This window comes from Sarcophilus harrisii, chromosome 3, assembly GCF_902635505.1.
Source record: "Sarcophilus harrisii chromosome 3, mSarHar1.11, whole genome shotgun sequence".
In the NCBI taxonomy this organism is placed as follows: Eukaryota; Metazoa; Chordata; class Mammalia; order Dasyuromorphia; family Dasyuridae; genus Sarcophilus; species Sarcophilus harrisii.
The window spans coordinates 15564203-15589757 of record NC_045428.1 but is presented as its reverse complement, the minus strand read 5'-3'; the positions used below and the strand labels follow the sequence as shown (position 1 = coordinate 15589757).

Here is a 25555-nt window from a genome sequence, read left to right as displayed (position 1 = left end):
AAGAAAAGAAAGGAAAGAAGGAAGGAAAAAAGAGAATGAGAGGAAGAAAGAGGAGAAAGGGGAGAAAGAAAAGAAAGTAAGAAACAAAAGAAAAGAAACAAAAGAAGGGAGGGAGGGAAAAAAGGAAGAAAGGAGAGAAAGAAGGGAAGAACAGAAAAAATAATGAATGAAAAAGGAAATAAGGAGAAAGGGAAGGAAGGAAGGAAAAAAAGAAGGAAGGAAGGAAAATATCAACATAAATAGTCTGAGCAGCTTTAAACTTGAGCAGCTCCTTCATCCTCAGGTAGATCGCCCAGCCCAGTCCCCCCCTCTCTGTCTCCTTTAACCCCCTTCCATCCCTCCCACCCCTTTTAAAGCAGTGCCATTTTCAGGCCAGTTTCCACTAGAGGGCAGGCAGAGGAAGGGAGAGACATGGGCATTCCTGCTCATGGGGAGCCTCTCCCTGCCATGCCCAAGTACAGAAGTGATTCATGCCCCTCTGATAACCAGGCCCAGCCCCCAGGCCTGTCTTTGTCACCAGAGGGATGCTGTGGGCCTGGCTCTGTGAGAGCTTGCCGCACATGCCCTAGGTATGCAGCCCGGAGGCGAGGGCAAAAGGCACCATTTACAGCTGCAAGGAAATGTCTGATTTTCCTCAAATATTGACTATTTGTGGTTTTACTCACCCTAGCCAAGTTCAGCCTCAATGACCTTGAATAGCTCAGCTAACTACATACTATTTTTTGGTGCTGTTTTAACGAGGGAGGGGAAGTGAATGTACCAATCAGATATTGGGATCATGGGTTTGTAGTTGGAAGGAGCCTGGTGGGTGCCTCATGTTTTACAGATAAGGAAACTGAGGTCCAAGAAGTAGAAGTGAAGGCTTGAATTTTTAATGCTAAATCCTCACTTAGAACTCTTTCACTGGGGCTTCGTGAGCGGGAAGGGACGCCTTTGACCAGTGGCGAAAGCACTTGTTTCTGTTTTGGGCCAGAGGAGCCGTTCTTCCTAAGTAAAACCCCCCATCCACCAGTTAATCTCCCCAGCAACAGACCTTGGACAGCGTATGTATAGTCCGTCATGGGTTCCTTCTTACTGTATACAGATGACTCTAAGATCCATTGGATACCACCCCTGCTCTCCACTCACACAGAGATTATGGTTCCCTATTTCCTGGTTTCCTTCAAGATTTGACTCAATGTTCCTTGAACTCCAAGCCCGGGCCCTCCCTCCTGCTAATCCCTTCTTTCTGAGATTACTATCCAGTTATAAAGTATATCTCTTGTATATACAGTTTTTAAATGTTGTCTCACTTGAATGAAAGCCCCTTGAAGGTAGGGACCCTATTTTTGTCTTTCTTAGCAGGTCGAATGTTTAGGATGTTTAGAACATTGTGATTATTCAGTTATTTTCATGACCCCACTGGAAATTTTCTTGGCAGAGAAACTGGAGTGGTTTGTTATTTCTTTCTCAGCTCATTTTACAGATGAGGAAACTGAGGCGAACACAATTAAGTGACTTGTCCAGAGTTACAGAGCGAGTCCTCCTCCCTCCACCCCTCTCTCCCCAGCCTCTTAGGTCAAACTCAGTAGAAAAGTTCTGGGTTTTTCTAGCTCTCGGTTTCCCTTTTTGTAAATTGAGGGAATGGGACCAGATGTCCAGCTCTCAATCTAGGCTTTTAGATTTGTGCCCAGCTTGTTCTAGTGGAGACACCTGGACCAAAGAGTCAGTCATCAATAAGTATTTGTTAAATGCCCCCCAGTCACTCTGCTAAGGAGGACCTGGTTCCAAATCTTCAGGCATATGCTACAGGGCAATTTGCTTAACCTCTCTCAAATTCAGATTATTCATCTGTAAATGGAAATAATAATAGTACTTACCTCCCACACAGGTGATTGTGAAGATCAAATCAGATAATATGTGTAAGATGCTTCACAAACCTTAAATGATGATATAAATGTGACCTATTATTATTATTATTATTATTGCCCAAAGTTCACAGAAGTAGTATTTGGCATATCTTGGGATTTCACCCAAAGGACTCTGATTCCAGATCTGCAACTTTTCCCATCTAGGATATTAGAAGTCTGGCCAGGGATAAGGGAACTGGGTTCATGAGACGCAGAAGGTTCTTTTGGTCCACTTCTCCACCCAGAAAGTTCAGGGAAAGAAAAATGATCTCAGCAACTATTTTTAATGGACTTAAATGAATCCTTGGTAGCTCAAATCGAAGTGATTAGAATGGGAACAAACCCAATCCAACAGTGGTCAATACCGAATGCTCCAAGCTTTCAGAAATTCATCAGTTAGCAAGATAAGAGTTTATTCAAAGAAGCCAGAGTTCCTCTGTGAGCCTTACTCATTCAGCAGACTTTTTTGAATGCTTCTGGTGATTTCATTCAATGGCCATTGTGCCAGAGAAATGGCAGTCCCCTCTCCCGACACGATCTCCAGTCACCCTAACGTTGACAATTGCCCTGTTGAGAAGGATATAAAAGTAAGCGTTTCCAAAGATGGCACAGAGCTATTCATCTACAATCAGATGATTGTTAGCTGTAAACATAAACAGGCTTGAATATATTTGGCCACAGATGTGGTTAGAGTTTCCAGATGCCGTTGTCTGAAGGTACTCTTATCGGTCTCACAGAACGTTGAGAAAAAGAGACCATCTGATTGGCTATTCAGGCTCACAAAGAAATCCAGTAGAGAGCCTTGCACTTGAGAAGTAGCCTCATATACCAGAACTCTCTTTCACATTTCAATGTCTCCTGACCTTGATTTTTCAAATATAAAAAAAGAGGGAGGTATTGATTTAATTCAACTAAACTCATTTTTAGATAGCCTGCAAGTTTGGAATCGAAACGACCCACTCGAAGGGGCAGGAGCTTTCTTTCAATCAGCTCTTAAGTAATCATTGCTTTTCTTTATTAAAAAAAATGCCCAATTTCTTATCTGTGATTTAGCTTTTTGATGAGCTAACTTCTCTTTTTTATACTGAAGCAAATGCATTCTCCAGTATGAAAACTGCCTGGTCATTTCTGTGCCCTTTGGAAAATGTCTAAATGATAAGTTTCAGTGTATTCTCTTTCCCTTCCTCCCTTCCTTCCTCCCTTTCTCTCTCCCTTTCTGTCTGTCTGTGTCTCTGTCTGTCTGTGTCTCTGTCTGTCTGTCTGTCTGTCTCTTTTTCTTGTCTTTCTCTATTTTCCTTCTCCTTTTGGCTCTTAATCCTTCAGTATAAAAAGTATAGAACAAAACACACAGGATTACAAAGAAAACAATTATATTGGAATAAAAATGTAAATATATTCCATCTAAGTTCACAGACTCCCTGAAATTGATCCATGGACCCTTCAGAGGTGATTCCAGGTTAGGAACCCCCCCCCCCGGATGTACAACCTCCATTCCCAAATCCTCCGCCTTTCTGCCAGAACAAGGATGGCTTATGCTCCAAAATCTTCTGAAGCTTTAAACTTCCTTTTCTGGAGCATACAACTCTCCCTTCACAATTCCTCACCTTAAAGCCCGTGAATCTGGAAGTGATATCGACTTACCCCATTGCCCCCAATTTCCCCCAGATACATCCAATCCAATCAATGACTCTGGTTCTGCCGGTGCAGACGCAAGGTACTCTGGGCAAATCTCACCGTCAGCATCCTCATCTATTAAATAAACAGTTTGATCCAGACGTTACAGGGCCCCTTTTATGCTGCTTTCAAATTATAGGATGTTCTTGGGGCCCCAAGCTTAGGATGGGCCTTTGGGTAGCAGCCTCTGCCCATGTCAGGGCCCTGGTTTCAGATATACTTCTAGGACCAGAAGGTGCTAACATCATTAGGAAGAGAGAGCCTGTAAATGAGTTGGCGAAACCCTGGCTGTGCTTATGAGACAGGAGGAGGAAAAAGGGGGAGGGAAAAAGGGAAAAAAGAACTATTGAAGATTTTTTTTCTCTTTATACCAGTTCTCTTAAGAAGGAGCCCCATGCTGGACAAGTGGACCCAATGGAGGCAGTGGGGAAGGGTTTGCGGGTATTGGAGAAGGGGCGCAGAAAAGGAAAATTGTTCTTTTCTAACTGGGAGAGAGAAAAGAGGAAGAAACCCTGCATTTTCCCCATGTCTGGCTGACCCCATTCACTTCAATGTTGTCAACCAAGTCGGGCACACAAGTGAGCCTGGCTGACGGGCTCACATGGACAGTGAATGGCTCTTGACTATTGCTAGGGCCTTTGTCAATGTGACTTTTGTCCCAGGAAATGTGATTTCTTCTCCAATAAAAGAACTGTATGGACAGGCCCAGGGCCGCTGGTGAGCTCTGTTACTCAAATTACTCCGGCAGTAATGGAAAAACATGAATCCGAACAGCGGGAGTGCAATGGACTTGGCGCCAAAGAGACCCACAATCAGAATCTTTGTCCCCAAACTCCGGGACATCTTGGCTTCCATAGCTCTGCTCTTCAACAACCATTATGGGAGGGAAAGCAGCTGAACTGGATTGAAAGGACATCGGCTTTTTTCAACAAAGGCCAGGGAATTAGAATAGGGATTCTTCATTTTCTCCTTCCCAGGGTCATCTCCTAGTCCTGATATGTTCTCATTGGGATCACAGTCACCCACAGGGTTTCATCTCTACAATGAGAAATTATTATAAATTAATCTGGGCTCAAATCCTATCTTTGATACTTAATAACCGGATTAGGGTCCTTATCTTAAAACAGAAATCATAACACTTAAATCATCTCTGTCATATCTCTATTGTGGGACTTTGAAAAAGCTAAGTCCCTATTCTTGTCCCTAAAATTGCGGTCCTTGTGGTAACTTCCTCTCCTTTTATCTTAGAAGCACGTTGCCTGCAAGCCCCCGATTCCGATTCTGGGAGAAGTTGGGGCTTTCATCCACGGCAGAGAGCCTTCAGATACCCCTATCCCCCTCTGAGAAGCTGCACTAAGTGCTGGGCCCAAAGGGAACCCGGAGCAGTTGACCAAAGCTCCCCAGGCAGGGACGAACACAAGACATGGACACAAGGGGAGGGTCCAGAAACCCCCTGGCTTGAGGGGCTGAGTTTGAAGGTCGGCGCCAGACTTGGAGTCAGAAACTGGGGTTTTAAGCCGGTCTCTAACTTCCTGCTCAGATTCCTTGAGCAAACTCCTTGGTCTCTGATCTGTAAAAGGAAGGGCTTGAGCTGGAGCCTGTGTGGGAGCTCGCTGTTCCTCTCCATTGGTCACCCCCTTGATTCTCTGAATTCAGCTCTTCCACATTAGTCACTCGGTCTAGATGGGACAATCCTGGATTCCAACTCCTCGGCCAGCCTGGCACGAGGCCGCAAGAAAAAACCAACAAATGTCCTTTGGGGAAGCCTGTCCCTTCTTCCTTCTCTTTTTCTACATTTCACTCTCTCTTCTCCACGATCCATGAGTCACAGTTTCTGTTTTTGTTTTTGTTTTTGCCGGTTTCTTAGCCCCTATTCTTCCATTTCCATTTTCTTGGGGACTTTTTCATTTGGACCACACCTGATAGTTTTTTCCTCTAGTTCATCCAGCGATGTGGAATGGGAAAAGAAAGCTGTACATGGAATCCTAAGGTCCATGTTCAAATTCTGGCTCTCCCACATCCCCAACCTCCATATGACCTTGGAAAGGGGCCCTTACCAGCCCTCTGGGCTCCAGGGCTCTCCATAAAATGAGAGCTCTTGTTTACTTCCAAAATCTGTTCCAGGTCCGCCCCTGACTGGTTCCGTCCACTAGCCACGGGCATATATTCCCAAGAGGCAGCTGGTGATATACTCTCAGGAGCTCTGGCCATGGAGAAGACCCGTGTTCAGATGTGATCTCAGACACAAGCTGGGTGACCTTGAATAAGTCACTAAATGTTGTTAGAAGACTCAGTTGTTCACATGTAAAATGGGTTGGGTAGGTGTTGGACTTGATGATCCCTAAGGTCCAATCCAGTTTGAAATCCATGATAGTACTCTCCTTTCCCCTAGTTAGAGACATCAAAATAGGGACTAGATCTGCTGCCTCTCCCCCGGGTAAGCGCAATGTGGTTATTATCTGCTACCAAAGGATGGTGTTTCCCCTCTGCTGGCCTTCTGGGGCCCGGAGGAGATGGATGGCCATCCTCGGCCCTGTTCCCAGGGCTTGGGGGACGGGGGTGTCAGAAGCACACATCCCGAGCCTGCTTTCCCACCTCTGTCTCTTTCCACAATCATCCCCAATTTTACCATTAGACCAGATGGGCCAGTTTTTAACCTCATCCACCTGGGATTGCGTAGACATTGCCCGGTTCAAATTGGAATATTCCAGTCTTGCCTTTCTGGATATGTTCGCTTCCCTCAGACTTGCCAAGTCAAGCAGAAACTTAACATCTTCCTGAATGCCGAGCAATCTGTGAAGGAACTCTGCAACTGAATCACAGAACCGATGGCCTAGAGCCGGAGGGAACCTCTTCCAGTCCCCTCGCCCGACACCTCTTCCTGACTCCAGATGCTTAGAGACCAGTATTTGTGTTCAGTGTTTGTGCTGGGAGCTCTCCTGGGAAAGTCTGCCCTGCCTGGGCGGGATCTGGCCCGTGGTAGGGTGACCTGCGGTTCATCTGCGTGTCAAGGAGCGGAGCCGTCCCGGAGCCGGTGCCAGGGGCTGTTCCTCCCAGGACCTCCCCGTCGCTGATGGTCCCCAGGAACCCCACCGGGAAGCTCTGGGGCTGAGTCCCACCTAGCATTCCAAAGGTGTGGCCCGTGCTCCGGGCAGAGGCGGCGGCTTTGGGCGGCCAGGAAGGGATGAGTGAATTATTTTGATGGTTACAGGGAACAGTGGAAAGACAGAATGAAGCATTTAGGTCACCACACACACACACACACACACACACACACACGCCATAAAAGATGGGTGCGGTGACACATTTGGTTCTGATCCCAGGGGCCCCGGGGAGAGCAGAGCTCATGCGAGTAACCAGGCCAGAGCCACTGCGCAGAAAGGACTTTCCCACACTCTCCCTGACACTGTCTCCCGGACAGAGGGCAGGGATTCTGAGTCACGGACCCAGGAACTTCCAGGGCAATGACTCCCCGCTCATGTGCTGGCCGAAGTCTGGGCCGTCCCGCTGGAAGAGGGACCCGGCTCTTGGCAAAGGCTGCTGGGCAGCTCCATGCCGGGAAGTAGCCGGGGCACCTCCTCGCCAGCTTGGCCAGGAAACAGCCCTTTGGCCAGGATCCTGCCAGAGTCGGGCGGCATCTGCACTCCCAGAGGTCTCCCTCCCAGCACTGGCCAGATCTGCCTCTCCTTGGTTTCCACTCGGGGCCCCTGGAGGAATGCCCCTCCAGGAAAAAGAGCTCAGGTTCTGCAGTAAAAGGACCCCAGAATCTCCCTGTGGCACACTGTAGCTTTGGCCATTCTCTCTCTGTTTCCCACTTTCCCTCTCTCCTTCCTCCTCCTCTTCTTCCTCTGTCTCTTTGTGTGTTTTTCTCCGTCTACCCCTCCATCTTTCCCTTTCTCCCTCTTTCTCTCTCTCCCTTTCTTTCTCACCCCCTCTGTCTCTCCCTTCCTCTTTCTCTTCCTCCACCTGCTCTTTTCTCTTTCTCTCTCCCCCTATTCCTCCCCCCCTGCCCCTCTCCCTCTCTTTCTGTCTCTCTTTCCCCCTCTCCCTCCCTCCTTCCTTCCTCTCTCTCTGTCCTCTGTCTCTCTTTCTATTTGTTTCTCTGTCTCCTACTGTCCCTCTCTCTTCTTCTTCTTCTCTGTCTCTATCTGTCCTGTCTCTATCTTTGTCTGTCTCCCACTCTCCCTCTCCCTTCCTCCTCTCTTTCTACTCCTTCTCCTTTTCCTTCTCTCTTTCCTCCTTTTCCTCTTTGTTTCTGTCTCTATCTCTCTGTCTCCCTCTCTCCCTCTCCCCTCCTCTTCCTCAATCATTTGTCTGTCTCTTTCTCTCTTTCTGTTTCTCTCTCTCTGTCTCTCTCTCTGTCTCTCTCTTTCTCTCTCTGTTTCTCTCTCTCTCTGTCAGGGAAGGGTTGCTAGAATAAATTAATAAAATTCACTCTACCTAAAGTAATGAAAACCACAATGTCCTGGTGCTTCTTTTATAAGCTCAGTGATTGGCACACAGTAAGTGCTTAATAAGTGCTGATCAACTGACTGACTAACTAATCTGCACATCTGTAATAAAATTTTAAGTCCCTAAATTCAGGGACTTTCATTTTTTGCCTTTATCCACAGCACGAAGCCATTTGTTGACTCTAGAACATGATAGGAGCCTAATAAATGCCTCCTGAATTTCGGTGAGGAGATGACCTCCGCCCAAGGTGTCTCTGGTTAAGCTGGAAGTGACCATGGAGCTCCTCCGAGCCAAACCTTCCTTCATTCTCGGGGTGACTGAGATCCAGGGAGAGCCGAGCCCGGGGTCTCATGGCGGCAGTCTCCAAACTCAGCTCCTGGGACCGTCCAGTCTATCGTTTTTGCCTCCCCCACTGTCCAATAGAGAACGTGCTTCTCCAGGGGTGCTCCCCAGCCCTCCTCCCCCAGGTTCTTGTTCCCAGCCTCTGGTTCTGACATTTCCCAACAAGGAGGAACCTCTAGGACCTCGGACCCCTGTGGGGTGGATGGAGCTGGGGGTGGGGCAGCAGCTACAGCGGTTGGCAAATGCTGGAAGCATTAGGTGAAAAAAGCTTGCCTTTCCCCTTGCAGAACAACAAGGGTGAGAGACCTCAGGCAATTCAATTAACCTCTCAGTATCAGTTTCCTCATCTGTAAAATGGGTTTACAGCAGCCCCTGCCTTACAGAGGGTTATTACCTTATATAAGCTTACACATAAATGGTACTTAGACGCTTTATAAGCCTTAAGGCCCCGTGTAAACCCGACTTCTTGTTATTGTTGTTATTATTATCATTTTCTTCTGATCTTTCATTGAAAAGAAGATGTTATTATCCTTCCTGCCTAAGAACAGGCTTCTGGAGCAGATCAGCCTGGGGGTACCACAGAGCACAAGCCCTGGAGTCTGGAGGACCTGAGTTCAAAGAAAGCCTCAGACACTTAGGAGCTGCCTGACAGGGCAGGTCTCTCTCTGACCCCTGTTTGCCTCAGTTTCTCCTTCTGAAAAACAGGGATAATAATAGCACCTACCTCCAAGGGTTATCATGAGGGTCAAATGAGATGATGCTTGAGCACAGAACCCAGCACACAGCAGATGTTTAATATATGCTTATTTCCTGTCCTTTTGCGGTCCCTCCAACTGTAGGATGCAGAAATTCTGGTCAATTTACTCATTTTGCGATTGCATTTCCCAACATTCTCTCCCCAGCAGCAATGCCATGAATGAAACAGGGATTTTATGTATTCCCTGCCCGAGCAGGTCTTTCTAATTCATTTCGCAAATGAAAAGAAGATTTGCTTCCAAGTCCATTAGCTTTTACTCATTAAATCGGTCTCATTGCCTCGAGTCTCTTCTCCTTCTGAGTCACCCTCTGAACATCTACCAAAACCATCTTTCTAAAGCCCACCTGACCCTGTCACTCTCCTGCTCAGTCCACATCGGTGGCTCGCCAGAGTCACATCCATACGGCTTTGTCTGATATAGAAGGAAACGTACATTTTTTGGATAGGGCCATTGTGGGGATTTGCTTTGTGTGATTGTTGCATGGGTTTGGTTTGGTTTTTCCACCATTTTGGAGAGAATGCTGGGAAGCACAAAATAGATTTTATTATCTGAAAATACTAAATGAAGTGAAAATAAATAAGATACATTGTGTGTGTGTGTGTGTGTGTGTGTGTGTGTGTGTGTGCAGGTAGAAAGCGACCCGTCCCTTCTGAACCTAGAATTATACCCAAACTTGGACATAAGCTTTGAGCACTGTGAGAAGGACATTTCTAACTTACCTTGAATATACTTTTCACCAGACATAAGCTTTGAGATTCTGAAGTAAACTCTACCATTTAAATCTAAAAAAGAAATAAATAAATGTATCTGGCATGTCATCATTCCTTCAGGGTCAAAGGTGTCATTTGGTAAATTGATGCGTGCTGGAGGGTGCGTTCCATCTGGAGCTAACCCCAGCAGTTTTAAAATCAAGATACCCAGGGAGCTCAGGATCTGTAGGTAAGACCTGAGTTTGAATGCTCCTGGCTGTATGATCTCAGGTAATCTAAGAAAATTCTTTAAAAATTCTGAGTTTTCTCATCTCTAATATGGGAATAATTACACTTTCTCTACCCATTTTGCAGAATTGTGAGGAAAGCATTTTGTAAAGTTTTTAGCATTATTGAAATATGAAGTGTTATTATTTTGATGCTCAACAAATGGTAGCAATTTCAGGTAAGTTAAAAGGAAAAAGCAGCAGGTCCCTTGAGATTTCTAACCAGGAGTGAGTGATTTGTGGGACTTCATGACATTTTGCTCTTATCTTTGAATTTTCTGGAAGATAAGTTCTCAATCTGAGATGCGGAGAAATCTTTTTCCATCCTGGAAACATGGTGCCCTTTACTTCAGAAAGTTAAAAAGGAAGCTTTGGGGACAGGGTGGCGTGTGTGTGTGTGTGTGTGTGTGTGTGTGTGTGTGTGTGTGTGTAAGAGAGAGAGAGACAGAGACAGAGACAGATAGAGAAACACAGAGAGAGAGAGACAGAGAGAGACAGACAAAGAGACAGACAGAGAGAAACAGAGAGACAGAGAGAGACACAGAGAGAGAGAGACACACACAGAGAGAGAGAAGAGAGATAGAGAGACAGAGAGAGAGAGAAGAGAGAGAGAGAGAGAAGAGAGAGAGAGAGAGAGAGAGAGAGAGAGAATGTTGTATTTACTTTGCATTTTTTCCCCTTCTGGACTTCTTCAGCTTGCCTAATTCCAGGGTAAATTTTAATCCATCCTGGCTCGAGCTCCAGACAAAAGAGTGAAGTCCAAAAAGAAGGGAGGGCTTGTCATTAAACTTCCACAGACTCTGATAGGTTAAGAGGGTTGGCATCCATCCACCCAAGGGGTTATTTACATTTGCAAGAAAATAGAGGAAGAGAGGGGATAAATGTTTCTTTCCGGTGGCTACAAAGACACCATGTCATGGTTGAGCGATGGATGATCAGCAGCAGCACTTCATATTGGGCTTGTGGGCACATAGAGCTGGGATCCTGCTATTTCAGCCTGTGAAATATTATTACTTCTCAAAATTCAGTTGTTCTTCATTAGCAAAAACATATTTCATAGTCTTTCGTCTGCCTTGTTCCCTGACCCATTTCCACATACTCCATAGCAACTGTGTACATATGAATATATGGGTGTGTGTGTGTGTGTGTATGTCCTGCCCAGTAATGGGCTAAAATGCTCCAAGGATGTGGACACTAAAGCTTTCCTCATTCGTAGCTGTAACTTTTTAGTTACTTTTTGTTGTTTAAGTATAGTCCCACACCAAAAAACCAAAACAAAACAAAACAAAAACAAATAAATATGGTGGTTTGCTTTGATTTGACCTGTGCTTTCATCATACAGGGAACTCCTGGCATAGAAAACCCCTCCATCGATGCAGATGAACAACTGCTTTGCCAGTTTACCATCCTGGAGAGTTGTCTGAAAAGTTCAGTGGTTTGTGCGTGGCTGGGTAACTAGCTCAAGTGGGATGCTGAAGTTGGAGTCGGGTCATTTGGACTCCCAAGCCAGCAGCTCTTCCTTTCCTACATCATCTTGTATCTTGAAAAAATTTGATGTTTCCTTGGTTAAAAAAAGGGGGGGAGCTTTGGAGATTTTGTCTGCATAATGCAGATCTTAATCATTTCTCCCAAGCTATAAGGCTGTAAAAAAGGGACCAAATGAAAGGCAGAGTGGATGGACTGATCCAAACTTAGTAGAAGGTTGAGATGCAGTAATCTGGAGAGAGAGAAGGCTAACAGCAAGATAATAAATTGTGTTGAGGAATATCAAGTTTGAAGGGTTTATGGGCCATCAGAGAGGTGGTTTTGGAGCCCAGAGTTTGGGGAGTCTGTCATCCATGGGGGAAGAGTAAGTTTAGAGGCCATGGAAGAATATGACAGAACTAGAATGAAAGATAAGAAGCTCTGGACAAAAAAGGCTTTAAAAATTCAAGTATTGGTGGCAACCTGATTGTACTGTGGATATGGAATGGAGGAAGGGAGGGGAAGTGAAGAGATTGTGCATCCTCTTGTCAAGGTTCTCCCGTTTTGTTTGTTTGTTTGTTTGTTTGCTTGTTTACCACGTTCACCCTTGAAAGTGAGACCTGGGATTTCTTGTCGTGATTCAGGCAACCTTAACCAATTCATCTTCATTTTTATTCCACATCCAATGCATGGAATGGTCACCCTGGTAGCTAGTGTACATCTGCACCTCTTATCTCACAAAGCTCCTTTTCAAAGTGATCCAAAGGCTTGTAAATCAACCACACTTAATCAACGGATATTTGTTCAGAACTTACTAAGTTCTGGGTGCTGGGCATTCAAAGCCAAGAGTCAGAGAGCTTGGGGGGGGGGCTCACAGAAAGGCAATATCAACATATTATCAAAATATCACCAAGCCCCCCATATAGCCTTTACATTTTGCAAAAGCACTTTACAAATATTATCTCATTCACTCTCACAATAGCCTGGTGAGACAGGAGGCATTATCTCAGCCAGGTTGCAGATAAGGAAACTGAGGCAATGATTTGGCGAGGATCACGCGGCTGATACGCATTTGAGGCAATATCTGAACCGAGATCTGCCCATCTCTGCTGCAGATGCAGGAGCCGCAGCCTCGGGTTCCTTTGAAGCGCCTTCTCCCATTGGTGCTTCAGGCATTAGGTGTAGCATTCAATCGCTGGAGAGGATTCAATAGTCCTTGAATGTAGCATTGATGCAAAGATTAAAGAATCATTTGAAATAAATAGGACTTGATTAAGTAACATAAAAAGTCATCCAGCTGTGGCGTACTGGGAGGGAAGGTCTTGGGGAGACTCAGTTAAATATTGGCTAAGGGGTATGGAGAAACACACATGGGTCCTTGTGCTGTTCGATGGAGGACAAGGGTGTGAGGACGGGCCAGCCCACAGTAGGGCCCTTTTACTTTGCCTTGCTCACCCGATGCCTGATCCGGGTGCTGGGCTGGCAGGGTAGGGGGTGGATGGGGGAGTTCCAGACACATGGCAGAGAAAGCAGCGCTTGAGCTGATGGAGCCCTGAATTCTAATCCAGCTTTGGCCCCTTACTAGCTGGACATTACTGACCTCTGTTTCCTCATCTATAAAACAGGACTCATAATTGCACCTCCTTTCCAAGACTGTTGTGAGGGGCAAATGAGATAGTAATTGTAAAGCACTTAGCACAGTCCCTGACACATAGCAGGCAGGTTATAAATATTGTTGTTGTTGCTGTTGTTGTTGTTATTATTAAAAGGGCTCTCCAGCAGGCCAGCCTCTGAGCTGTCCGGCCTACTTCTCAGCATCCAGCGATGCTGGTTTTTTCACAGGTGTGTAAGAAATACATCGAATGATTAAACAGAGGAGAAATGTGTACTTTACTGATAAGAGTCACCCTAAGGATAAATGACCCGGCAATCCAATGCTATTCAATTAAATAAACAAGTAGGCTCCTACTATGCTTTTAGGCAGAGCGCAGTAAGGAATCTGGGCTTTATAAGATACCCAGGTTGAACGCGACTCCAATGATTTCAGGCTCCTTCCGACTGGGAATGCTGGTGATGAGGGGCAAACAGACAGGGTAAGTGGGCCTTACCTTAGACCTGTGAAATAAAGGCAGAAGCATGAAAGGGTAGATAACAAAAGCAGGACAGCAGCTGCTTTTTGGATTAAAAATAATTCAAACTTCTCTTTTCCCAAATTCTTTTTAAATGGGTGTTGGTTATTGAATGGATTGTGGGAATAAGGCCATTAACCCTTTCTGAATCCAAATGATTCCCTATTCAGTGGTGCCTAATGTTCCATTTCTTTCATCAAGAAGTTCTCTCTACTCATCATCTTTGGGTAAAATTTGAAAAATGAGCAAGACTTTCAGGAATCCATGGTAATTAGAATTTTGAGCCCATAAAATGATTAGATCTATAAGGAGATTTCAGAATTCATTCATTCTGATCATTTCATAGATGGGGAAACTGAGGCCCAGAGTACATATTCAATGACATGAATACAGTAAGTTATAGAGTCGAGAGATGAATTCAGGCCCTCAGATTTCAAATGCAAGAGAGAAAAAAGAGAGAGAAAGAGAGAGAGGGACACACACACACACACACACACACACACACACATACAGAGAGAGAGAGAGAGAGAGAGAGAGAGAGAGAGAGAGAGAGAGAGAAAGAGAGGTACACACTATGCCTAGTTTTAAGATTGAATATTTTAGAAAAAAATTGGTTCTTTAGAATTAAAACATCTGTAGCCTGTTGGATGTAGGAAGGAAGGAAGAAAAATATAGGCCTGTTGTCTTCATTATCCAAGGATCAGCTTGATTTCAAAACACAAATCCCAGGAGGCTTTCTCAAAGAAAGTCAAGTAGTGTTAAGGACATTGCAAAATGCACAAGGTACGAGGCAAAATAAAACTGCTTTTTTTCTATCAAGAAGAGGACAAAATGAGATCAGTGATTTAGAGCTGAAAGTGACCCAAAGAGGTTACAGAGCCCAAATCCTTCATTTTACAGATGGGGAAACAGCTTTAAAAAAGTTCAGTGCTTTGCTAAATCCATCGGGCTCTTAAGGATTTGAACTCTGAATATTCCCGCTCCGGTGCTAGATCTATATTTACTCTACCCTGTTGTCAACAATGCACAAGCACAAGACAGAAATGAACAGTCTTTAATTTCAAGCTTACTTTCACCTGAAAAGACTGGGGTTTAGTTTTGCCATTTTGATATTTTTTTTATTTTATTATTTTTTGTTATTTTTGTTATTATTTACTTTAGCATTTAATAAAAAGGTACTTTATTGAATTGGTGATTTCTTTTTAGAGGTTCAAGGCACAGAATTTGCATTAGCCTCAGTTTCCATTATTCTTTTCCCCCCTATTCTTATAGGTCCATGAATCACTGTCCCAAAGAGTTCTCCTTCCCCTAATCTCTTTCCATTAAACTTTCTGAGTTTCACTTGGATAGAATTTGAGTTTCATACAAATCTTCCTCCACTTCCCCTCCCGAGGCAATTGGGATTAAGTGACTTGCCCAGGGTCACACAGCCAGGAAGTATTAAGTGTCAGAGACCAGATTTGAACTTAGGTCCTCCTGACTTCAGGGCTGGGGCTCTATCCACTATACCAACTGGCCCTAAATCATACAAATCTTTTAAAAAGTTTATCACTTATTTTGTTTCTGCCTCCATGACATCTTCCTCTAGTCACATGGCTGCCTTCACCTTAGTTCACGCCCTCATCCCTTCTAGTTTGGATTGTTCCAGGAGCCTCCTAAATGGCCTCCCTTTCTCAAGTTTCCCTGCACTGCAACCCATCCCCTCCACACAGTTGCCCAGTATCTCACGTGTCACTTGTTAAACTCTAAGTGGCTCCCTAGTGCCTTGTGAGAAAATAGAACCTTTCTCATTTGGCATTTAAAGATCTTCACCACCTGGCCCCAATCTACTTTTTCCAGTCTTGTTGTATATTCATCCCCTCTCTGCACCTTTCGATCCAGCCAAACTGGCTGGTTCTCATTTCCAACTTCTGTCCTCCATGCTTTCTCCTCCTTCCTGTCTCCCTTGCAGAAACTTCTGTCTCCTTCAAGCCTCTACTGAAGCCCCCAAGGACCTCTAGGCTCAAATGATCTCATCTTCATTTTGTGTAGAAACTGTCCTCACTTATTAATTAGCACATGTGGTCTCCCCACTTTGGACGCCTTCCTTGAAGGCAGGGATTGTTTAACCTCTGTTACTGCTTCCTCAGTGCCCAAGACAGTCCCTGTCATACTGCCTGTACTTACTGCATGCTAGTTGAGTGATTGATGGAGTATTCACTATATAGAAGAAAAGGTATAAACTGAATATTTACCCATTATTGTATCCATGATATAAATACTGTGGAAAAGCTATAAATATATTTGATTAAATGTCAATAAATTTTTACATACATAAAAACTCTACATATTATTATAGCTTGATATATTAATATACAATATCATTAACGAATATAATAAAGTATAATATGTGTAAATTGTGAATTTTAAAAATCACAAATTAAAGAGAGAAGAGACAGCGACAGTCATACAAAACTATACCTTTGCAACTCCAACAAACACTTTTAAGTGTCTACTGTGGGCCTTTCTATCTGGCATGGGGACAGAATCATACTGAATTGTCAAGCACACGAAGCCACCTTTCTTCTGTCCCCACCCCATCCTGTGCTAATTGCCCAAGACCCAGGGAAGGAAAGATTAGGAGGAAGACACTTGATGAAAATTATATGGAAATCCAGAAAAGAGTCTGAGCCTGGTATAGATAAGCAGGAGTTGACTTAAGCAGTTTAATTAGGGTAGGAAAATGCAGTGGTGAAATGAAATAAAGAACGCTTCTAAGCAATCCTTATAGACGCTATGGTTGTTTCGGTTATTGTTGATTTGTTGTGGGGCTTTTTGGCTGATGTTCGCTCATTTAGTTGTGTTTAACTCTTTATGACTATAGTCCCTTAGGATTTCCTTACATCACCATAATTTACTCCAGTATTCTTCCCCTGACCCCTCCCAGAAAGTCATCCCATATATTAAATATCATTTTTAATGGCAAAGGGAGGAGAAGAAGGAGAAGGAGGAGAAGGAAGAGGAGGAGGAGGAGGAGGAAGAGGAGGCGGATGACAAGAAAATGTGTGTAATCAATCAATCCTTTGGAAAAAGTCTGAAAATATGTGCCATGCCCACCACCTGCTTCTCCCCTCTGCAAAGAGGTAAGCTAGGGGTGCCTCCCTCCCTCCTTCCCTCTCTCTCTCTCTCTCTCTCTCTCTCTCTCTCTCTCTCTCTGTCTCATGCAAGCTGTTTTTTTATACTTTTGCACTATGAACTTTTGCTGTCCTTTGGAGTTGTTCTTTCCATTTACGCTGCCGTAATTCCTGAAGTCTATCATTCTTGTTGCCCTGCTTACTCCACTCTGAATTAGTTTACGTCTGTTTTTCCAGGCGTTTCTGTCTTCATCACATTTGTCATTTCTTCATTATGACACAGTAATCCTTCATTACATTCATGTACCACAATTTGTTTAGCCATTCCCCTATCAATGGGCATACAGATGCTCTTGTAGTGTATGTTGACTAATTTCTGAGTAATTACAAATGAAAAAAAAAACTGGCAACTGGCTTCAAAGTGGAACTCGGAGATAATTCCAACAAGAGCTTTAGGATTTGATCAATGGCAAAACACATGACAAAGGCCTATTTTGGTCCAAACGAGATGAAGACTTATTTTTCCAGGAATATTCTGGCTGAGGTTTAAAGAACCTAAAGTCAGAGGTGTCCCTTTCCTTAAGCATCGGCTCAAATCCATTTCTCATTTTCTTCACCCTGCTCTCCCCATCCCCACCCAGAATAAAGGCACCCATTTTGAGATGTGACAAGATTCTAATTTTAGTCCTAATGGCATCATCTGAGTGTGTAGTTATATATCATGGAAGCAGCTGCCCTGGGCTTTAAAAATGAAAATAAAAATCCTCCTTTAAATCAGTGGAAAGTAATAGTCACTTGAATACTGGCAATGACCTTAATTCTGTAGTAATTTAAGGTTCAGGCTGGAAAATTACAACTGTAGAACTCATTCATTGTGAGAGGACAGAGGAAGTCTCTCTGGAGGCAGACAAGATGAATGTGCTGGGGCTGACCCAGCCCATGTGGGTGATGGATGTGTTTATATAGGTACGCCTCCTAATGGGACCCAATGTAATGCCAGATGTTGATACTTTCCAGAAAGTACTGAAAATCTTTCACATGAATGTGTCTCATGCCAAGTTCCTGTTCAAAAGTTTTTTTTTTGAATTTCAAATAATATCTCTGTTCGATTCCTGGATTTGCATTATGCATAATGGAACATAAAATAAATTATTATTTTTCAATGGCTAAAAATGAGAGAAATAAGTAACTATAAGAGACTAAACCCAAACCTTCTACTTTACAAAGGGAAATGCTTGCAAAATCGACCTTTTTGTGGATGTCATTGATGCCATTTACAACTTTACAGGTGACCCAAAACTCTATCTTGACACTAGGGAAAATCCAAGATGAAATGAAATCACGATAAATGCAAAGTCCTCCCTGTGGGTTCAAAACAGGCCTGCCCACAATTTATCAGAAAAGGTCGGTGGCTTGTAGTCCAAGGAACCAAGGATGGGCATGGCAACCAAAGAGTTAATGGGATTTGGGGCTACATTTGTAGAAATGAGTCTAGGGGGAGAAAAGGTGAGGATCCTGCTCGGGTCAAACCCCATCTGGAGCGCTGTTTATGATTCTGGGTGTATTTTAAGGAGGACATTGATGAACTGTATCGGGGCGGGATGGTTAAGGGGATTGGAAATCACATCCCTCACGGATTATCCGAAGGAAATGGGGAGCCTGGGAGCAGAGAACTCAGGGTGGGAAGATGCATAGGAGGCTTCCTTCCTCCTATTCTGGAATAGGATATCAGACTTTCTGTACAGTGGAAGAAGAGCGGAGGGCAGATGGATGCAAAGAAAAACTTCTAACAATTAGAACTGTCCCAAAACAAAATGGTGATTTATTTTTTGGTAGAGGTGGGAGTTCTCCTCCTAGAAGATATTCCCAGCAGCCGTTAGATGACCGAGGTCCTATGGAGGGATGTCTGGTCCACTCAGAGATGCTCCCCTCTAAAACATTCGGGCTGCACCTTCTGCTACCAGGATGGGATTTGGACAAGGGCCTACTTAAATATTTGTCCTCCTGGGCTAATTGGTACACAATAAGCAAAATCACTTATTATGCCAAATACAGACATGAGAGCTGCCAATCCCATTTGGCGATTAATTCTCTGGCTTTTCCTTTCCCCTGCCCTTGCCTCCTTTCTCCTTGGAAGTTCCTAACACTCATGAAATCCCAGGTCAAAGAAGCCAAAACAAAACATTTCGAGATTTGCAGAAGATTGAAACCAGGGATCTGTCACGGGTCCAACAGAACTCAACACATGATGCTGGCCAGAGGATTTGTTTTCAATTCACCGGGTTTGCTGGAGATTTATAGCATGACAGTGGACGGACATAAATATGCTATACAAGAGGGCAGGAAGCAGGATTTTGAGTTTGGGTCACGTCGAGGGTCCCAGCCATTCACGGCCATCACTAGCTTCTATTCTGCTGCTAAATTTATATTCCTGAAGCCCAGGTCTGACTGGATCATTCCCTCTCCACTCAAAAGTGCTTCCTTATTACTTCCAAAATCAAATGGAAATTACTTCCAAATCCTTGCATTTGACTTTCAAAGCCCTTTGTAACCTAACTTTGTGACCTTCTGGGAATGATCTGAAATCCAGGGGCTCTGGCTTAAACCAGACACCGCACCTGCTGACTTGGTGTATGGCTGTGCCTTCTATCTTCCCAGATTCAGATTTCTCTCCACCCTCCTCTCTGCTTTCTTCCTAGCTTCCTTCAGCTCCTGGCTAAAGTCTTCCCTTCTGCAAGAAGCCTTTTCCAACCCCACTTAGTGCTTCTTCCTTCCGAGAGCACCCCAAGTCTGACCCTGCTACGGCGTGTTTGGACGTAGTTTGCAACTGGTCTTCCCCATGAGGCTGTGAATTCCTCGAGAGCTGGCACTTCTGTCTTTCTTGGTGTCCCTATCTGTGCTTTGAATGGTATCAGGCCCATAGTAGATACTTCTGGGTGACTGCCTAACTCCTCACTGGCCCTTCAGCAGGTTAAGCAGGGCCTTTGATAGCTATTCACACCCAGAGGTTGTGGGGAGGACCAGGTCACATCCACACTCTGTAGAACCAATGTTAACATTTCCAATCTGTTGAATGTTGGAGGGGATGCAGGAAAACAGGGACACTGATGCATTGTTGGTGGAGTTGTGAACGAATCCAACCATTCTGGAGAACAATCTGGAACTCTGCCCAAAAAGTTATCAAACTGTGCCTATGCTTTGACCCAGCAGTGCTACTACTGGGCTTATACCCCAAAGAGATACTAAAGAAGGGAAAGGAACTTGCATGTGCCAAAATGTTTGTGGCAGCCCTGTTTGTAGTGGCCAGAAACTGGAAACTGAATGGATGCCCATCAATTGGAGAATGGTTGGGTAAATTGTGGTATATAAATGTTATGGAATATTATTGTTCTGTAAGAAATGACCAGCAGGACGAATACGGAGAGGATTGGCAAGACTTATATGAACTGATGCTGAGTGAAATGAGCAGAACCAGGAGATCATTATACACTTCAACAACGATACTGTATGAGGATGTATTCTGATGGAAGTGGATTTCTTTGACAAAGAGAAGATCTAACTCAGTTTCAATTGATCAAGGATGGACACAAGCAGCTACACCCAGAGAAGGAACACTGGGAAATGAATGTGAATTATTTGCATTTTTGTTTTTCTTCCCGGGTTATTTCTACCTTCTGAATCCAATTCTTCCTGTGCAACAAGAGAACTTTGGTTCTGCATACATATAATGTATCCAGGATATACCATGACCTATTTAACATGTATAGGACTGCTTGCCATCTGGGGGAGGGAGGTGGAGGGAGAGAGGGGAAAAGTCAGAACAGAAGTGAGTGCAAGGGATAATGTTATAAAAAATTACCCAGGCATGGACTCTGTCAATAAAAAGTTATAATTATTTAAAAAAAATAAGAAAAAAAAACATTTCCAATCTGTGATCTGACATTCGGCCCCCATCAATGGAAGTAGGGGCTAGAATAATCAGAGTGCTCCCTTGGACCTGCCACTGCTTGGGAATATGAGGTAATGATGTAACGGGTGGGCACTCCCTCTCTCTCCAGGACTTAGTTTCCTCCCCTGAAAAATGAAAGGGCCAGAGGAGATCCTAGGTTTAGGGCTGAGAGGTACCTTCAAGGTCACCCAATCCAACTCTTGTCATTTTACAGGGGAGAAAACCGAGGTCCAACAAGATCTCACACAAGTCAAAAATAGAGTTTCCACCTCAGATCCTCCGACTCTCCCCACTATGTCTGGTTGCACCCCGGGAACATCCAAGCCCCTCTAGGGTTGTCTGTCTGTGCTTCTAAACCAACCTCCGTTTTTGTTGCAATGTGATAATACGGAAAGAACCCTGGATTTAGTCTAAGGTGATTTATGTCTGCTTTTCCCATTACCAGCCATTCACCTCAACACCTCCCCTGATCTGGGTCTAATCTATTAAATGGGAACAATAATAGTTGCACCCCTTTCCTCATGGGGTTGTTATGTAAATGGTGAGTGACTGTATAGAAGGTGAATGGTTATAATTTTTAGGATTTTCTTGATAAAAAGTAACATGAGCCATAGAGTATCACCAGTGTTTCCTCTTTAGATTTGCTTATCATTCCACTCATTGGTACGAGCACTTTGCTTTTTTTTTTTTCTAGCACAAGGACCATGTATCGTATCTTATAGCTGTGTTTTATTCTGCTTTAAGACTGCAGACTCTATGAGGGCAGGGAGCTCATTTAAGGTAGGAATGATTTCATTTCTGTTTTTGTGCCTGGCACCTAGTAGGTGCTTAATAAATGCACACCAATAGATTATCAAAATGTGAAATGCCCTCAATAGAGTATTTTCTAATCTCTAGGGGATTCATGCATGGTTGGTCAATTGAACTGTGCTCAAGATGATATTTTACTGATCAGAGAAATGCAAATTAAGACAACTCTGAGATACTACCTCATACTTCTCAGATTGGCTAAGATGACAGGAAAAGATAATGATGAATGTTGGAGGGGATGCGGGCGAACTGGGACACTGATGCGTTGTTGGTCGAGTTGTGAAATGATCCAGCCATTCTGGAGAGCAATCTGGAACTATACCCAACGGGCTATAAAACAATGCGTGCCCTTTTACCTAGCAGTGCCATTGCTGGGTCTGGATCCCAAGGAGATCATAAAGGAGGGAAAAGGACCCACCTGTGCAAAAATGTTGTAGCAGCTCTTTTTGTGGTGGCAAAGAACTGGAAAAGGAGCGGATGCTCATCAATTGGGGAATGGCTGGACAAGCTGTGGTACATGAAGGAAATGGAATATTATTGTTCTAGAAAAATGATGAACAAGCTTAGAAGGGCCTAGAATGATTTACATGAATGGATGCTGAGAGAAACAAGCAGAACCAGGAACACATCATACATAATAACAGCAAGAATGTGCGATGATCTACTATGAAAGGTTTGGTTCTTCTCAGTGGCTCAGTGATCCAAAGCAAGCCCAGTCCCAATCCAACTAGATATTGGACAGAAAATGTCATTTGGATCCAGAAAAAGAACTATGGAGACTGAATATAAATCAACAAATACGTTTACTTATTTTTTCTGTTTTTTTTAAATCTCTCCCATAGTTTTTCCCTTTTGCTGATTTTTCTCTTCCAACGTGATTCATAAAGCAATGTGTGCTAAAAATAAATTTTTAAAAAAGGAAAAAAAGATGATCATAGTTACATGTTGCTTCATGGGGTTTCGGTCTGTTTCTATTTTCCATCTTATTTCTCCAAGATAATAGAACTCTCCCTTGGGCGGATTTTTGCTTTCTAGTGTCTTCCAGGTAGGGGCCCTTTTTGTGACTTGCTGCTGTTGGACCATGAGGATCAAGACTAAGGGCATTGATTAAGGCCATTAAGGCAGGGTGACACAGCTGTAACACACAGCACACATCTGTGGCAATGGGCAGCTCCTTGAATGGATCAGATTTCCCAAGGGCACAGAGTGATGGAATCAGGAAGGCCTGGATTCAGACCCCGCCTTTGACATAGAGAAGCTGTGTGAGCCTGATTAAGTCACTTCTCTCCGTGCTCTAGACACTGAGACTAAATTTCAGGGAAAATGCGAGTTCTTCATCCAGGAATTCCCTGTCTTAGTGAAACTAGAGATTCCTGCGTATCCCCTAAGCTTTATCCCCTTGGGTCATCAAGTCTTAATTTGATACCCTTCCTAGAGAACCTGCCTGCCTTTCACAGGAGACATCAATCACTGGCCAAGTCCTTTTGATCTTCCTCTTCAATATCAATGGGTCATCCATTCTCACCCCGACTGTGGCCCTCATTACCAGTAATCAGCCCCTCTAACTCTGATCTTCTCCTCAGCTACTTCAAAGGGTTTCTGCTTGTCTTCATTCTGTGGTCATCCCCTGGGCTGCCTATGCCTGAAGCTACCTATGAAGCTTAATTCTTGGCAGAAAGTCAGAGTTAGAGCTGGCTGCTGGGAGGAGGAGAAGGGAAGAGAAACTTGCCCACTCACCTTCCGTAGGCTGCAGAGGCGGCTTCCCAGGGGCTGGTTATCATCTCTAGTTAATTTGTATTAATGTGACAATTTGGCAACTTGACATACAATTGTCTGGAAGGATCAAAGGCTTTATGGGATGCTCTTCCTGTAACTTTGGGTGATAGAAAATATTGGAACTACCTTGAGAGGGGATGAGTTCTACCTACTTGGTGGGCCATCAATTATCAAGTATTATAGTGGGGATTCCCTCTGCATAAGGATTGGACCAGATGATCACTCAGGTCTCTGGGATTCTGTGTTTCTGTGACATGTCTCTCCTCTCCTTAGTGGGTATGTTTTATGTGTCCTGCCCAAGATCAGATTTGGGGCTCAGTTTATAATAATAGTCTTGTCTCTGTTTCATGGAGAATGGGATCCTATTGGTCTTTTGTTGATTGGTTCTTGGAGAGTCATTTTGAGTGAATGGAGTCAGTACAGTGAGAGAAGAGTCTTTGAAAGCCTTCTGAGATTCCATCCTCATTCAATACTAGGCAGTAGTAGTGGAACAGGAGCCAACCAAATCTGACAATAGTCCAGTCTAATCCATTCCTCTTTCTCTGCTTCCAGTCTCTCACTCTGAACTGTCCTACACACTATTGCCTAATGTATATTTAAAACCAAGTCATTTCCCTGTTCTCTGGCCTTTAATACTTCCCCACTGGATACCTTGTAAAATTGGATCACTTCTCAATTTTTTTTCTTTTTTTCAGCCCATCAAAAAACTTCTCCCCTGCTACCTCAGTAACCACCTCGCTTTTGCAATCCCTCCACTCTTTTAATTTCCTCTTTTGGTATTAACTCCTCCTCCATCTTCCATTTGAGGAATTATCCACACAAGTCACATTTACTCCAAACCTCAGGCAAGTTAGTTCATCTTGGAGCCCTCAGCTTTCATTTTGATAAGATTTTTGTAATAAAGAGTATCTAATGAAATATTGTAATTTCTTAGTGGGTACAAAGTTCTATCATATATAAATACTAAGTATATGGAAATTCAGGAATTACTCTATGCAAGATAATTGTATAAATATGCATATGTTGGATTTAATATATATTTCTACCATGTTTAACATACATTGGATTACTTGCTATCTAGGGCGGGGGTGGATGAAGGGGGGAAATTGGAACACAAGGTTTTGCAAAGGTTCATGTTGAACAATTATCCAATGTTTTGAAAAATAAAAAGTTTTAATAATATAAAAAGGAATTCTGCAATTACGACAGTGCCACAAATGCTATAATATCTGTTTTTCTGAGGATGACCACCATGACACTGTCAAGGAAACCATTAAATGAAAATCAGAATTCCCAAATACATAAATATACATATAGGAATTTCTAAAGAATGCAACACATTAGCAACATCTTAAAATATTTCTTTTTACACAGGCCGAACTTCTTCAGACACTGTAGAAATAACTTTGGGGATGCTTTGCATCTATGGTGCTGTACATCATTCATCATTAACGGGTCCATGTGCACATCAGGGAGCCTTGGTCCAAGCTATCGGTTCAATGGATTCCCGTGTTTTGACTAAGGTAGCCTAGTTTTAGTTAATTTGTATGTATTGCCTTGACACCTAGAAGAGCAAGGGGCTCTAGATTTGGAAGCAGAGAACCTGGGTTTAAATCCCGATTCCGTCCTTCATTAGCTGCATGACCTTAGGCAAATCACTTCATACTATATACAGTATCCTATTTTCTCATTGGTAAGATGAGAAAAATGGACTGATGTTCGATTAAATATATGACATTACGATTTAACAGTGCACAGAGAGGGAAGAGAGTTACCAGGAACCCCTGAAAGACAAGTGCTCCCCAAGATCCTTTGAATCCTAAGAATGCACTAGGCAGCACTGGAACAATCAATCCACCCTTTTTAGCACTCGAGTTGGGACTTACAGTTTGAACAGGGCCTCTAAGCAAAGAATGCATGTAGAGGGTAACTGGCTCAAACACGAGGGATACCATCCTCCTGGGATCAAGTACCGAGCATGTTCCCAGGCAGGCCCAGGGAGCCTTTAATGGATGCTTCGCTCCTTCAGAAATGGTGTGGAAGGGAAAGAGATCACACACACCCCTAAATAGCAGGGCTTGAAAGCTTCAACACAAAATCAACCAGGTTCTTGGAATACATAAAGACTGAGTGATCTTCAATTTGCTGCTTTCAGCTGCTGGGCATTAACTGTTTCGGGAGATTAGGGGGACATATCAATTCTGTGCTTTAAAAATCACATGA

General features: G+C 43.7%; 1 long non-coding RNA gene across 1 annotated transcript; it reads right to left on the bottom strand.

Moving 5' to 3' along the window:
- Positions 1 to 2154: 2154 nt before the first annotated feature.
- On the bottom strand, positions 2155 to 6769 carry LOC116422188. The gene is made up of 2 exons (XR_004232738.1): positions 3531 to 6769; positions 2155 to 2456 (listed from the first exon to the last, which is right to left on the bottom strand). It is a non-coding gene; the product is annotated as an uncharacterized LOC116422188 (long non-coding RNA).
- Between the last annotated feature and the right edge of the window lie 18786 nt (positions 6770 to 25555).